General features: G+C 40.6%; 1 protein-coding gene and 1 long non-coding RNA gene across 7 annotated transcripts in view; one reads left to right on the forward strand and one right to left on the reverse strand.

The window, feature by feature from the left end:
- The window catches only part of PHF3 (PHD finger protein 3), a 46,672-nt gene extending 41,714 nt beyond the window's left edge, over positions 1–4,958 (reverse strand). For 4 of the 6 annotated variants that reach the window (XM_090136209.1, XM_031611173.2, XM_090136208.1 and 1 more), the window contains exon 1: positions 4,396–4,957. The gene's annotated coding sequence lies outside the window, so the exon portion shown is untranslated. Of the gene's footprint in view, positions 1–4,395 lie in introns of all 6 variants that reach the window. The other 2 variants (XM_031611169.2, XM_031611174.2) reach the window with 2 other exon arrangements.
- Positions 4,677–13,198, forward strand: LOC149919159 (uncharacterized). The gene is made up of 4 exons (XR_016464477.1): positions 4,677–4,741; positions 5,623–5,737; positions 7,556–7,612; positions 12,717–13,198. It is a non-coding gene; the product is annotated as an uncharacterized LOC149919159 (long non-coding RNA).
- Positions 13,199–13,299: the final 101 nt, after the last annotated feature.

The raw sequence follows: 13,299 nt of genomic DNA on the forward strand, positions 1-13,299 counted from the left end.
ACAGATAACACAGCACCAAAAGCCACAAGGGAGAGACTCATGTTCTCCACAGTAGAACAGGTTCTAGCCAAGAGAGCTTGCAACCTAAACACATCATGGGATAAAGAAGGAAATCAATATTAGGCAATACGTCAGTGGCACAGCCAGTAACTAAATTGGATCTTTACAGCTCCCACACCAATCTGTTTTTACTCTGGTTCGTACTGTCTCAAATCCCATAATAGAGAGCAGTCTTCAAAAAATAAAAGAAATGACAAAATGCTTTTCACAGGATGAGAAGATTTGATTTATGAACACCTGAGTTCAGATTTACTACAGAAAATGTCAGCACTCTTTATCAAAAACAAAACAAACACGAAAATTGATAAATCAAACAAACCTCAGAATATGGTTTGCTAAGCTTTGGCCTTTGAGAATAATCAGATTTGATCTAATTTACCAACCTCTCATCAAACAGGACACCATCAAAGATACGTCTAAAAGCAACATGCACTCAAAAGGCGTATCTGAAACATCAGGATTGTGTATAGCAGGTACACTGATAAAGCTGTATGCCAAAAACATCATCCCATAAATATCTATGTCTCCTGTTCTCTTTCAGTGACCAGGAAGTAAAATAAATTTCAAACAATGGTTTAAGTTAAAAGACAAAGAAATGCAGAAAATACAAAGAAATATTTTCCTAATTATACAAGATCAAATTATATCACACAAAATAAAATTAACAGACCTTCTTTCAACAGATTAACCACTCTTCAAATAAAATGTTTTTCACTTCAGCTGTTAGCTGAGGAATTAAGTGTTGCACTAGAATTAAATGTTCTGACACAAGAACAACTTAATGCTGGAATATCCTTCAAATGTATGTCATAAAGCAGACCTCTCTTCTTTGCAGGACCATCCCCTCCCTGAATACTGTTGAATCTCACAAAGTTAATAAAGAAAGATTACACTTTTTTATATCACTCACAGACACATCATACAGCTCTCTATACAACACTAGAATTTATAAGCCCACTAAGAAGAAATATTCCCCTGAAAATAAAAAAGCCTAAGACAGATTACTTTTCACAGAATCACAGAATTGTAGGAGTTGGAAGGGACCTCCAGAGGTCTCCTTTTCCATAACTACTGCTATATTCTTCCACTTTTTTTTTTTCCCCACCCTTAAATTCCTCAATAATTGCTTCATCATAGAATCACAGAATGGTTTGGGTTGGAAGTGACCTCAAGGATCATCAAGTTCCAACTCCCCTGCTGCAGGCAGAGTTGTCAGCCGCTAGATCAAGTACTAGATTGGGTTGCCCAGAGCCCTACCCAACCTGGCCTTAAACACCTCCAGGGAGAGGGCATCCACACTCTCTCTCAGCAAACTGTTCCAGCACCTCACCATTCTCAGTGAAAAGCTTTCCCCTGACATCTAATCTAGATATCCCCTCTTTCAGTTTAAAACTATTCCCCCTTGTTTTATTACTATCTACCCATGTAAAAAGTTGACTTCCCTCTTGCTTATGAACTCCCCTTAAACACTGAAAGACTGCAACGAGGTCTCCTCACAGCCCTGTCCTTTCTAGGGTGAACAAGCCCAGTTCCTTTAGTCTGTCTTCATAAGATAGGTGCTACAGCCCTTTTGACCATCTTTGTGGCCCTTCCCTCTCCCCCAAAGTTCCACATCTTCCCTGGGTTGGAAGCCCCAGACCTGGACCCAGTACTTTAGATGTGGCCTCACAAGGGCAGAGTAGAGGTTGACAGTCACCTCCCTTGCCCTGCTGGCCAGCCCTCTTCTGATGGAGACTGGGATACCATTGGCCTCCCAGGCTACCAGCACGCACTGCTGGCTCGTGTTCAGTTTTTCATCAACCAGGACATCCCTAAGTCCTTCTCAGCAGGGCTACTCTCAAGGAGTTGTTCTCCCAGTTTGTATACATATATGGGATTATCTTGACCCAAGTGTAAAACCTGTTGAATCTCATTAGGTCCACAAGGAGCCACTTTTCAACTTCATCAAGATGATCAAGGTAGTTTAAGTTTGAACACTGCCTAAGTGTTAAGCTTTGTAATACATTACATTGACTGCTTATCAGTTGTCCCAGATAGAGCAACTTCACTCCTAACATTTGTTGAATTTCTCACTCTCTATATATGACTCATTTGGAAACACACCCAAGAATTAGGATTTTCAGAAATAAATGCTCAGTGGTGAAACCTTGGGAGATTTTCCATGGCAATATAACATCCTCCATGAGGTCACACTGATATCATTCAGATGCATGTCGTAAGCTGCCCGTATTTCTCATTTTGCTGTTATATAATGAACACTCATATCCTCTTCACTGCACTTTGTCATTTCTACTTCCAAATACTACCTTTTAAAAGTATTCCCTTAGTCATAAAAGGTATCTGACATGACAGTCAAGATAATGAAAGGTTATTGTTTCCTAGAAATAATTTCTTTCTTAACATTTTTATGATTTGAATTCAATAATACTTACATTGTTCAGGGAAAATTAAATTTAAAAATCTGAAGACTCTCAGAAAGTTAACAGCTAACCTAATTCCATGTATCATACATATGCTCAGCCCTACACACATGAGCAGCTTTTACTCCATTTAAGAGTGGAGTCAAGCACTCCAAAGAGGTCAAGAAAGTACAGCAGACTGTTATTACACAGTTCTTCAAGCTTTAGTTTTCTTAGAGACAACTTAAAAACCAATTCTACACTGTGATAACTATACTGAATTAGATCTAGTTCGACATGATTTGGAGTTTTAGATGCCCTTTCAGCTCCTTAAAATTCATGAGGGTTAACAAGTGTAACACATTTGCAAAAAACAAATGATTGAATAACAAACAACGATAGTTAAAAAATAGCTAAATGTTTTGATTATAATCTTTAAAGCAGTTTTGAGTATAATCTTTAAAGCAGAACTGAAATTAGAAGAAAAATCTTTGTAGTGAAGCAAAAAGAGAGCTAATCACAGTTCTGTTGCAAGCTACAAACTAAGCATAAAGACTATTCAAGCTAAACTATCAAGAAATACAAAATACAGTTCTAGATCTCCCTCACAGGGTGTTTCCCAAACTTGAACAGATTAATTTATTAAGCACAATTAATGTGAATTAGTACTGTGAAAGAAAAGCCATATTTACAATTATCACAGATTATCCTACCATATTTCCTCAGTTTTGTGATGTTAGTACCAAATGTAAACATAGAGACCACATAACAGCCATCTAGAAGACAATGCTGCCACAAGAATTTGTACATTGCTCCTGCTGTTATTCCATGCCCCTACATTCCCTTAACCATTTTCATGCTCCATTCCTCATGCTATTTCTATTAATTCACCCTACAATGAGCAGTGCTCCTCTCCTAGTCACAGAACTGTAGAGGCTGGAAGGGACCGCTGAGGATCACCTAGTCCAACCCCATCACTAAAGCAGGTTCTCTAGAACGGGTCACACAGTAAAGCATCCAAGTGTGTTCTGAGTACAGCTGCTCACTGCATGGCTATGTCTCCACCATATACATTATACTGAAGGAATGCATGTTAACATGAGTGATAGCTCTCCTAATATATGATGGATATTAGGTATCTACATCCAGTACTAGAAAGGAAGAAGCATGGACACTGTCCCTGGAAAGCCATATCATTCAAAATCAGGATCCAGAAATGCCACCAGGCCACATCCCCCCCCCCCCCCCAGATGACCCCATATTTTGTGCCACGCTTCCTACAGCGAGTACTGTACACAAGAGTTAAACACGGGAATTGTTGACGATGCTAAGTATGAGGAATGGGAGGAGGAGCCCGCAGCAGGTCAGACCAATAGCAGAGGCACAGCTGGTTCTAAACTGGCGTTTGTTTGCCAGGTTTGCGTGGGGCAAGAAGGCAGCAGAGGTGAAAATAGGCAAGAGCAGCGAAGGGTGAAGGCTTCGCCCACGTGGGCAGCGCATGGCGGGCAGGAGCGCCAGCGGCACGACAGGGGGCACGGGCCGGGCCCCGGGGCAGACGAGCGGTCCGCCGCATGCGCGGGCAGCCAGGGCCGGGCCGTACCGCACCGCGGAGCCCGGCCCCGGCGGGCCAAAGGCCTGCGGCCTCCACAAGGTCATCGCCGGCGGAGCGGGGCCGAGAGCTCCCGCCAGGCCCGCGGGCCGCCTCCGCGGGGCAGAGGAAGGCCGCCTCCGCGCCCGGCCCGCGTTCCGTCCGTACGACGGAAGCAGGCCGCGGCCCGCCCGGCCCCAGCCGCGACTCTGGGCCCCGCCAACGGGCCAGGCGCGGCCTCGCCACACCGGGCCTCGTCCGCCCGCCACGCCCCGGGACAGCGGAGCGAGGCCGCGCGGCGCTGCCCTCGCCCCCTCGCCCTGCCGCGGCCCGGCGGCGGCCACTTACCCTGCTCCGCCGCCCGGCGCTGCCCCGGCAGGAAGGACGCGGCTGCCGCGGTGAAGGGAGAGAGGGCGGCCTGCGGGAGCGGGGCTCCCCCTGCCGCGGCTGGTCCCGTCCCGGCCTGGCGCGGCTGGCTTGCTGGGCTGGGCAGGGCTGGCGGTGCCGGCCGCGTGCCCGCTTCCCGTAAGCGCGCCCCCGCGGCGTCAGGCGAGCGGCGCCGCGCCGGGCCCGGCCGCTCACGTGACGGTGCTGTTTACGGGGAGGCGGTGCCACGCTGCGCAGGCGCCGGGTAGGGCCCGGCACGATCGGGTGGGGAGGGCGCCCGTGCTGCGTGCCGTCTGCCTGCAGCGAGGTAATGGCGCTCCTCAGGGCGTCGGCACTGCCTCGCGCCCGGCCACCCCTGCTGGAGCTGGAATGGCTCCCGCTCCGCAACCCCGGGGCCGCCAGCAGACGGAGTGCGGCCCTGGGGCGGCCGGCGGAAGGCCTGCGGGGGCGCGTTGTGCCTCTCTTTGGCCTTCTGCTTTCTAGTAGATTTGTGCGCGTACATCGCGCCGGGGGGAGCCTCCGCACACACCGCCACCAAAGGGGTTTTTATGGTAATGCGGGACATAAGAGCCTGAAGAGGTTTAGGCGCCGTGTAACGCTGCCTAAATAAATAACCTCTTTTTTTTTTTTCTTCGTCTAGTTTTCATTATAACGACTTAAATGCAGCATACTTATCAACAGCGCTGTCACACTGCATGTTTTCAGCCACCGCACAGATTAGTTGCAATGATACAAACAACTTCATTGCAAAGCATGGTTTTTAACCCAGATGTCTCTCTGTGTCCTTCTTAGATCATCTTTATGTGAATCACCACAAGTTGATTTTTCAAATTATCACAGAATCACAGAATTGCCAGGGTTGGAAGGGACCTCAAGGATCATGAATTTCCAACCCCCCTGCCACAGGCAGGGCCACCAACCATCCCACCTAATGCTAGACCAGGCTGCTTAGGGCCCCATCCAATCTGGCCTTGAACACCTCCAGGGACAGGGCATCCACAACCTCCCTGGGCAGCCTGTTCCAGTACCTCACCACTCTCTCCATAAAGAATTTCCCCCTGACGTCCAACCTAAGTCTCCCTTCCCTCAGCTTAAAACCATTTCCCCTTGTCCTGCTGTCACTCACCCTTTCAAAGAGTTGATTTCCCTCCTGTTTGTAGGCTAAATTATCCATCTGTGCTTTTCCAGTTTCGGGAATTCTCTCTCCAAGATGCATCTGCTTCAAAGAATACTGCTACATTACAATGGATAGCACTGAGCTACTGAGTTTATGGCACCAATTTCTCCACAGGCTTTCAACAAGGTGCTAATGCTTTGATACATTATTAAGATTATACTAAGGTGTGAAATTACTGTCTGAAGTGAAACTCCCTTTACCACATCTGCATCGCGCTGATTTTCCTTTTGATTGCATTACTTTAGATGGAAATACCATCAAAGCATCATTAGCAATCTGATCACTGTTCATTGCCATGCTCTGTTCTTTTTTTACACTTTGTAAACTTGCCCAACTCCTGTGACCTATGTCACTGTAGTAGAGCTCATATACTTCTTTAGCCATGACTGCCTGTCAAATATAGTGAGCTTTCCATCTATAGTGCTTACGTTGTGGTTTTACATAACATAAATACATTAATTAAAAAAAAAAAAAAACCACCACCACGGAGAACAATTGAATAGGTATTAAGATAACTTTGTATACTGTGGCATACCAGCTACGCACAACTACAACTGCACCATCTGCTATCTTTCCCGGCAACGCTTTTATAATGCCATCCCATTACAATAGATACTTGGTAATATTCCAGATCTTGCAAGTTGTTTGCATTGGAAAGCAACCTATTTTTTTCCAAAAACTCTGTGCCACTGCCCTAAAACACGACATAAATCACCAGGAGAAGGCAGTTTCTTTGCCATTAGTTCTGAGTCTCTACAGTTTGTTCCAGTTGCTGAATTGTTTTCCTTATACCCTTCTTCTGCTTTCCATGTTGTTTTTTTTCTAAATACTACTTTTGACAATATGTTATACGTAGTCAAATTTCTTACTGAACATGGTTTGCTTTTGTGTATTAAATACTGTTTCTTCAGTTCTTCAGTCAAAATATAGAAAGAAGCTGGATTGCTGCACAAATTATATCAACGATGAAGTTATGGGATATGTTGCAAACTATCAAGTTTCTCCCATGCCCCAGGGTAGTATTTTTCACTGTTATACACTACTGCATTAGTCCTTTAACTATTCAGGGAAACTCTCACAAGAACAGCTCTTTTTTGGTTGTGTAGGTTTATTGAATTTTCTAAAGGTATTTTATTTAAATCATACTAAAGCCCAAGTGTTGCAATAATTTTGTAAACTATGTAACTTCTTCCTGCTAATGCAGGAGAAGAAGCTGGCACCCACCATCTCACAACCTCCTTTCAGGTAGTTGTAGGGTGTAAACACCAGAACTCCCTTTCCATTAGGTTAATAAGACAAGATTGTTCTCTTTCCCCACTTTAAGACTTATCAACAGGTGCTGATCATTAGAAAAAGCAGCAGTTTAATGTCAGCAACAGGAAATCACACAGTTCTGTGGAAATAGAAGTAGAATAAACTGTTGGTTTAAAAAAATAGAACAACTTAGTGAACAAAGGTGTGGTTCTGAAGACAAGGATATTTAGCCGTTGATAATATGCAAGAATATTTTTTAGTAGAGGTATGAAACATACAGATAATACAAGCTATTTATTTTATCAAATGGAATACACACATTAAAGACTAAAATAAGATGTTTTATACTGGAAGATAAGATAGAGTTATGATTATATGCAGAGATTTGTGTAAAACAGGAAAAAAAAAAAAAAACATCCTTGAATGAAGTTTTAGATTATTGGAGGAAAACAAAGTAGAATAGCTCACATAAAACTGGCTTTTCTGACTTACTTCCTACAGTAGCTTGGGCAGTTGTCTATGGAACTGCTGCTACAGTTACTAATACTCTAAATACCTGATATTTCACTCCAGTGCCTGATTAACTTTATTTTTACGTACAGTGGAGACAATTGTTTGGTATTAAATAACGGTTAAAACAAATATGCTTTGACTAAGTATTCATTTTATGATTTTTTTTTTTTTTCCCAGGTATTCATAAGGAGATATGTGAAAAAGCATAGATCTTTGTTCTATAAGTAACTTCAGGTATATATATATATATATGTATTTACTGAACTTTATTCAGATAAGTTGCACTGTATACATGATATATCTTCATTAGAAACTCATACAAGTTTTGTTTGAAGCTGTTTTCTGATTTGTGGTGTTTCCTCTCTGCTTTTCCACTAAGGCTTCACATGCATGTTCAGCAATCATCTCTACACTCTATCCCTGCTCTATAGCAGGTTGTTCCAAGTGTTTCCTGCCAACAAATGTGATACCATATCAAATAGCTGGAGCATGAGCATGGTGCTAGAAATAGAGGATGTCAGCATGCCTTTTTGCTCAGATTGTTGGGCTGTAGGGCTGTTCTGCTGAGTGCTAAAGCACAGAACCAAGAGCCTGTAAGGTAACTAGTTTGCTGGAAAACAAAACAAAACAAAACAATTGTTTCTTAAATACATGATTCTTAATTAAAAAAAAAAAAAAAAAAGAGAGAGAGAGAATAAAGAAAAATAAACTAGTTTAGGAATGAAGAACATATGATTTATTACTCCAAAAATCAAAATCAAATGAAAGAACTTCAAAGATTCAAAATTGTAATTTGATATTGCTAGATGTTCCCTAGATGTTCCCTCATCTGTTGTTGTTGTAGAAGAAATCTTATTGAACACACATGATTTAGTCTGAATTAATCTTTCTTGGGCAAATTAGACAGTGACTATGCGTGGCATCAAGGCTTTTTTCATCAATACAATTCTTGCTCATATTCTACGGTTTATCCAAATGTAATTAGATAATAGTGTATTATATGTCTGTGTGGGTGGGAGTCTATACAGCAACATGTCACAAACATTTTATGATATTCCTGGGAACACTGGCTGTACACCATTCAGCTTTGCAATAAACCCACTTCTAACCCTGGCTTCCTACTGAGATGGGCCTCTGCTCCTCATGCTCCTCTGGGAGACATTGGCTGTGTAGGGTGACAGGTACAACTGCATGGTTCAATCCCAGCCTTAGCTTTTATAGAAGCAGAAAGATGTTCTCCTGGGTGGGTGGTTCCCTCTAACTTTCCTATGGTATGCAAATAGATATCTTGCCTCTGAACTTGAAATGTGATGAGTCAGCTCTTTCAGAGTTTATAGGTTGACATTCTCCAGCCTCTCAAACTAGAAAATACAAAGCCCCTTGGAAATGCTTCTATGAGAAATGTTCACATTTTACATACTTATTTCTATAAAAATTGCAGCCATTTTCTTCTACTCTGTATTAGTCAATACTGAGGCAAAGAGCTGATTTAGGTTGAGACTGTTCCTAATTCATCATTATTCTCTTCTGTTTTCTGAAATGTAGCAAATTTGGCAAATTCCATGTCTTGTGGCATCATGCTGAGCAAAAAAAAACAAGGAGTTGGTGTGAGGGGCTGGCTGCTATTGCTTGGGAACTGGCACGGCATCAGTGAGCATGTAGTGAGCAAATGTGCTGCACACCACTTATTATTAATTTCCTTTTCCTTTTTCTTTTTCTTTTTCTTTTTTTTTTCATTTATGAAACTGCACTTATCTCAGCCCATAAAGTACTCTTTTTTGTACTTTTCAAGGAACTCTCTACTAGGATCAAGGAGTACTGAAAAGCCTGACATCCCATCCTAAAGAGCAGATGGGAGAGTAAGGTGGCCATTCCTGGGAGAGGGTCTGTGTGTTAATATAGAACATCATATACGTCAAGCTCAAAGGGATGGTTACATTCACGGTATAAGGGAACCATTTCATGGCTTGCATTTCTGCTTTGCTTCCTTTGCCATTACCTATTTCTATTAGAGTGAATTGAGTTGTTGTAGAGTTGAATTGAGACATTAAAGGTAAGTTCAGGGTTTGTATTTCCTACCTTGGAATACAGATTTACTCAGAAATTGAAGAAGGGAGACTAAGCAACAAATAGCCTCCTATTAGTACCAGCCAATGAAAAATTCATTGAGCGACAATGCCGAAGAGATACGGTTGCATTCAGATCAGTATCATAACTGCAGTCCTGTGTATTGGGAAGATTGTATCATCTTCAGCTGTTTCTCCTACAAAACCTGAATGCAATTCAACTTCAAAAAAGGGTATCTGTGAATCTTACTAAGTATTTTCATGCACAAATTTATGAGTGATAAGAATGAACTACAGCTACAGCTATTACTCCTAAAGTGAAACTAAGATTCCAAGCCACCGCAAAACAACTTTCCTCATACTCAGGTTTTGTTACATTGATGCAGGCTACATACAGTGCTGACCACTGAAGTTCTTCCCTGTATAAACATTTCTATGTTTGGCATTCCCACCTATGTGAACACTGTGGTATCTGGTTTTCTTCGGCCGCACTTTGAAAGAGTTCTCATTTGAATCAGAAATGGAAGCAGACAACTTGATCTTCTGGCACCATCCTTATCTCTTCTTGTCAGACCATCACTTAGCCACTATTCCCTCACAGAGATGTTTTCCCATGATAAGCAACTTGTATTGTTACTGAGATAATTAATTATCAATGCACCTAGGACAGAATGCATTATAACAACATCAAAATTAACAGAATTCATACAAAGCTCTCACCAAAAGGAAAATAATGCCAGGTTTGCTTTGTGCTATAGCATAAATTCATATCAGTAAAAATGAGATCAGGTTATAATCATTAGTGTTTATTATGAATTGAAATAAATGACTTTTTACCTTACTTTGAAATGTATATTGCATGTAGACAAGTTTGGTGAGACTTTTTGTCCTTTACCTGTAGATATCAGTGCTGATCAGAACTGAATGTGCTGTCTCATGCTCCCTTTACAGAACATGCTCTCACCTTTATGTAATGCAGCCTGCTTTAGACATCTCTGTTAGCACGATTAGTTGCCTGACATAAGTTCAGAATTCCTTTAATGGAGTGTAAGCCATTACTCACACCAGGCAAACATCCCTTTGTTCAGGAGTCCCAGCAATTAAAGAAACTTCAGTCTGCTACTCAGATTTGAGTTAAACTGGCAAATTGTAATTATTTTTTTATTAGTGATAACTTCAGTAGGGATGACACAAATACGTACAAAAAGAGAGCACTGTTCCAAATAGATTATTGCAGTTTCCCAATCGACTGTCTCCTCTACAGTTACTAATACAGCAAAATTGCAACTCTAAAAATATGAATGTTTTGAATGCTACCACAATTATTTAAACTACATCACTTATTAAACACAAGCCACTTTGCAAAAACAAAAACAAATAAACAAAAAGTCTTAAATACTGCAGTCAAACATGCAGAAGTTTAAATATGGTAATGGATATGGGCGGCTATGAAACCTTATTTTGCCCCTCTAATACAAATTCCTAATTGTACATCTTTTTCCCTCCACTACTGCATTTACAAGAATGAGCAATGCTCATATGAATTAGCAACGTTTAATTGTTTTTCATATGGTCAAAGATCTCAGCTCTAACTTAAAATTTATGCATTACACATTTTCCTGTGTGGTTCTTCTACAGCACTTTGGATGGGTCTGATAACTGCACTCCTTATGCAAAGACTCAAATTAATGGAGAACTGAGGACCTGATTGGTTAAAAAGCATTACCTGGTTTTGAGAGTTACATTAGAAATGCTTTAAGACCCATGAGAAATACGTAACACTACATAGTATCAAAGCATTTCTACACTTCATTTGAAATTGAGTACTCAAGCACTTCAAGTAGTCAGATTCAAGAGAAAAATTTTTTACTTTATATTCCATTTTGACGCCTGGTTACAGAGTATCTTGTTTAACTGCCTTTCTCCAACATTGGCAAGATTACAATCTTTTTTTTTTTTTTTTTTTTTTTTTTTTTTTTTTTGCTACAACTGCAAGATCATACTCCTCGTCTCCAAATACCTATTAGAGATTTTTAATTTCTGTTACAACATGCATAGGAATACTACCATTTACAAACCATACTTATCCAACTCATTCAGTCCATAACATGAAAGCCTAGTAAAAGAATATGCTGTAAGAACTGCCAACAAGGTATAAGTGCAGAAAAGAACAACAGCTGAGCAATAATTTTAAATAATCAAAAATTAGATGCATCAGTAGAGCCTCCTTAATGTGAGGCCTTAGCATTAAGAGGAGATACGATAATTCCATTTGAGTTTCTTCCCTTTTATTTATAGACTCATAAATTATACAGAACCTTAACTAGTTTTATTTTCATCTGCTATACTCACAGTTCAGATAGAGCCAACATTTTTTTTCCATTAAAAGGTCTTGTTAGACTAAAGAAATTTTATTTTTCATTCCCTACAGATTCATATTTAAATACACATTTCAGAACTTGACTTAATCTTTGCTTTAAACGGATAGAAACATTATGCAAAGTTTTTCCTCTTTATCAGTGTCTGTTTATGCAAGTGCCTGAGGTCAAGTCCACTTTTAAGAAGTTCATAGGACCAAAATACTATTGCAAGTATGTTACAGCTCTTAACCTCCTCCAGTCCTCCTTAACAGCCCTCCTACGTGTAAGATACAGGAATTACACAACAGACTTAGTATATATACCTAATGATTAAATATATAAAAAAAAATCAAATGTGTTTCACCAGGATTTACAGAAATGTGAGGAATCTGAAATATATGAACAGATTATTTTTATCTTAGTATGAATACTTATATACACCAAGTGTGTTTATATCAACCTGCTAACTGCTGAGTTACAGAATTTTTGTAGGACGTTTGCAATTCTTCCTTGACAAGTGAAATATCGATGACTTTTTCATTTCAAAGGTGGTCTCAATCCTTCAAATGACCATATACTGTCATGTATACACAGGAGTAATAAGCCAATAGAGCTGGACAGCGTAGAACTGCACCCTGCCAGTTTTTATTTGCACAAGGTGCTAGCAAAGCCCTATGCAGATAGTCATACTAAAACCATTCAAGGACCAGTTTATTTAACAAAAGTACCATTTTGCATATAGAAGAGTTATATTTACCCCAATTACTTCCCCAGTAAACTGGGGAAGTCACCTCAGGTGGTGGGTGTTACCGTGATGTTAAGATACTAAACCATCCCTTTGCTCATTTAATGAGTTCAATGCTATTTTTTCCCCAGTTCTGCTGTGTAAAGCTTTTTTTTTTTTTTGGCCAGGAAATGGAGTCTGACAAGCCACAGTAACAAAGAACTGATTAAGCACTGCTACAGGATTAAAACATCTAGCGTCCTGCCACCCTGCAGAACTTGATCCCTTCAAGATTCTGACCCTTAGTTTCAGAGTATCTACCTTCTCCATACTTCTTCATTTTCCCCAATTTTTAAAATTACCCGAACACTTCAGATTTGACTGTCATTTTAGTTTGAATTATAACTGCAATGTAACGAAGTGCCCTTTAATTGTAAGACTCGATTACAGCAATTGAACAGATGAAGGGAAGTAGGTAAGTGGAAGCACAAAGATTGAGATGTAACACATCAAGACTGCTAATTTTTAAATAATATCTTCAGAATACAAACTAGTCCTTAAACAAAGTTTGATTTCCTCTTACAAGTTATTTTACTACTGTTACTACTGTGTAGAATCATGACTAAGGTAAAACATATTGAGTTTCAGGCCTTTTCAAGACATACTGACATTTTTATAATGAGGCTATACCTTTCCAGAAGCAATTCTTCAGAAACCTCATTAAGGTTTCTACCTTGATAATGAAGCATCATGACTCCCCTCCCCCCTCCA

The sequence above is a fragment of the Phasianus colchicus genome, chromosome 2, assembly GCF_987193195.1.
Source record: "Phasianus colchicus chromosome 2, bPhaCol1.hap1.1, whole genome shotgun sequence".
Taxonomy (NCBI): domain Eukaryota; kingdom Metazoa; phylum Chordata; class Aves; order Galliformes; family Phasianidae; genus Phasianus; species Phasianus colchicus.